We start from the raw sequence: 3,712 nt of genomic DNA, 5'->3' as shown, positions 1-3,712 counted from the left end.
CTCCTCTCAAATAAACTTAACCTATATTCAGTATTCAAATTTGAAGCCATTTTTTTAGGGAAAAATTTACTACAGTTCTAAAAACTAAAAAGGCACCCTGATGGACTGAGGACATGCACCCAACTCAACAGAGAACATAAGGAGCACTGATGTTGCTCCCAAAATCAGAAAGAGGAGAGTGAGGAGAAACTATACCGGCTACAGCTCTCTTGCTCATCTCCGTAGGAATGTGGGTGTCATAAACAGAAAAATGGAAACTAGCCTACTTACATGTAGCTTAAATAAGTGCATACTTAAATCTACCCTGGCCCTTTAGAACATTCCTTAGTAAATGTATCTGTCCACATGTCTTGATTTTACTCAAGGCATAACAATGTATACTACATAATCATTGTAATGTATTCCAACTTATTTTCTTTGACATTTACTTGTGGACAGGAATACACCATCATCTCAGGAGCATTTGAGCAATCTAGGGCAAACTGCAGACCATGTTTCAAGTTAGATTATAATCCTATACAAAATATGCTAAATATAATGATGGGGGGGGTTCCTTCTCCATTTGTTGTTGACTCATTCACTTAACTGAGTGATTGCAACCTCCAAAATATTATCCTAGGAGGCAATCAGTTATTAATGTTAATTAAGTATGTTATGAATACTCAGTAATACACTATGTGCAAAATATAATAATGGTATGGTGAGTTTCACCACTACCCAAACCCCTGAAAACATTGTTCAAAACATTAAATCAATCATATATACATATATATAGAGAGAGAGAGTTCAGTTCTTGAGATCTCTCAAAATAAATGATTCACTACACAACTACTTTTTAAATATATTCTCTAAATCTATACAGCAATTATATTAATGCTAGTCTTTTCTAGTCATAAAAGAAATACATGTTCATTATGGAAAAACTTAAAAATTTTTGAGGCAGATAGCCAAGTTTTATATAGCACACCCAAGTCACATGTCAGCAGTACATCAAGAGAATTTTTTTTTTTTTTTGCAGTTTTTGGCTGGGGCTGGGTTTGAACCCACCAGCTCCAGCATATGGGGCCGGTGCCCTACTCCTTTGAGCCACCGGCACTGCCACATCAAGAGAAATTTTTAAGGAGAAGGAAGGAGGGACAGAAGGGAGAGAAGGACTAGAACTCTGAGTCAGATCTTAAGTTGAAATCAAGAAAATGTTGGTATCAATCCACTTTCAGTATCTGGTCAATGAGTTGCCTAAATAATGTGCCCCTAGTCCCTGCCATTTATTGTATTTATAATTAAGTTCAGAACTATATGTACTATAATGAGAGTATGTAAAACATATAAAAGCAATATTCATTCAGTTCTCAAAACAATCTCAAAGTCTTATGGTTTGAAATAAAATTTTCAGTACCTGAGTCTTGTAATCCACTGTGAAGGGAAAAAAAGTATTTTATATTAACCTGCTGTGAAATAAGAAATACGCATATTAGTCTCTGCCCTCAGTGCCTGGCGCAGAGCTCCTTATAATTTCTTGAGCAATAGACGTGCTAGGAGAATCTTTTATTTAGTGTTTGGTCTCTGGCCCCACTTCCCACATTCTTTGGGATTTCCTAGGCAATGGGAGCATTTCTTTGTTCAACTGAGGTGACTCTTGGTAGGCTCCTAGATGGGGTCTGGTCACCAGAAAGACCAAGCCAGGATTATAAGCTTGGAGCCTTAATTCTCTAGAGAGGAGGAAAGAACAGCAAATGGAATTAATAATCAATCATATCTATGTGATGAAGCCTCCATAAAAATTCCTGAACTATAGAGTTCAAGGAGCTTCTGGGTTGGTGAACACATCTGTGAGCCAGGAAGGAGGGTTCACCCCAATTCCACAGGAACAGACGCTCCTCTTCTCTGGGCCCTTGAAGACCTCGCCCTATATACTTCTTCATTCAGCTGTTATTTGTATCATTTAATATAGCACTCATTAATAAACCAGTAAATATTTTCTAGGTTCTACAAACTCTCCTAATCAAATCCCAGAGGGCTGTGGGAACCCCAGTGTAGAGCCAATTGGTCAGAAGCACAGCTCATAATCAGTGCTTGTGCCTAGCGTCTCAAGTGGGCAGCAGACTTGAGGAACTGAGTCCTCAACCTGTGGGATCTAATGCTATCTCCAGTAAGAGAGTGTCAAAATTGAACTGAATTAGAAGACATCCAGCTATTATCTGCTGGAGATTCCATAGAGAACTGCTTGATGTATGGATGAAAAAAAACTCCCACACATCTGGTGTCCGAGTGTTGGGTAGCTGTGTGAATATAGAGAGTAGAAAAAAACAGATATTTCCTAGATTCTTATGCCCTTATGGCAGAAAAAACAATCTATATCCTTTTCATAAAAGGAGAGAAAAGACCACAACTGAGGTTTATGCTTTCAGACGCTGTCCATTTTAGTTTGGTCATAGAACACTTGCAAAACCAGGTTTTATTTTATTTCTTTAATAAATTCTTTTGCTCAAAACATGCAATTAAAATTAATAAGAAATTCAATATAAGCTTAAATGAGAGCTTATATGCTGCATTCCTTCCAACAGCTGCTTCTATTTTGTTTTGTATTAGCCAAGCTTTATGGAGAGTCTTTGTAGCTGACCTTATAGAGCAGCAATAGTATTAGCCCCGAAGCACATGTTTCTGATTTTGTGTATCTGAAATAACATTTCTTATAATATTCAAAAATTGGGCTTGCTTTTTGCTTGGGGGGGGGAAATCCGTGTATCATTTAAAATATCATTGAAATAAATATGAATGTTATTAGTCATTGAGGGCACAGAGAAACAGACTTTATCTTACTCTTGCTTAATCAACCATTCTGCTTTCTAGAGAGTCCTATTAGGAAAAATTAAAACAGAGCCCACAACTCTGACATCTAAAATGGGTGATGTAATGGCATGGAGCCATTCTCTTAATTTCTAATCACAGTGTAATTTTATGTTTATGTGTAATAACTTTCTTCTATGGAGCTTCAAACATCTCATGTATACTAATTGGTAAGTCCTTTCAGCATCCTAAAAAAAATAGACAGGAAACTCCCGTTGGTCAAGGCATAGATGAAACCAAAGTCAAGCTCTATTATTGAGCATGAAAAAGGAAATGTCATGAATTGTTGCACAAAAACTGTTAATTAGCCATTCTTTGTTGAGAACCAAATAAGAAGAAATTGGTTTAAAATGTTCTTAAAGTACAATAGAGGAAACGTAAGACAGCAATATGAAAGACTTTCAAATGGCAAGAGTTAAAAACAACGTTGGATTAAGTTGCCTAGCCTACAGCATGGTTAATAGTGGAACGTAAAATGACTGGCAAGGTCTGAGGTCAGGGAGGGGCACCAAACAGCTTATGGCTTTCTGTCTCACCTTTCCCACTTGAGACATCCAGGCACTTGTCTTTGAGTTATTCTCCCAGCACAATCCCAAATCTCAGAGCAGCGCTTTTCTTTTGTAAATGTGTTTATCCTGGACAGGCACCAGAGCTCCATGATACAACAGCATCTTATGAGTCATCATTCCTCTTTTGGAAAAGAACACAGATACATTTCAGATGTCACTTGTACGTGGCTTATTCCAGGAGGAAAGTAATAATGTCCCTTTCAATGTCTTCCAAACTCATTGAATTCTATCCCAGTGAAAATTACCTAGAGGCAGTTTCTGGATCAGTGTAAAGAAAAAGAGGGCTTTCACGAACA

The sequence above is a fragment of the Otolemur garnettii genome, unplaced genomic scaffold, assembly GCF_000181295.1.
Source record: "Otolemur garnettii isolate 467f Iridium unplaced genomic scaffold, OtoGar3 scaffold00103, whole genome shotgun sequence".
Taxonomy (NCBI): Eukaryota; Metazoa; Chordata; class Mammalia; order Primates; family Galagidae; genus Otolemur; species Otolemur garnettii.
This window is presented reverse-complemented; position numbering follows the sequence as displayed.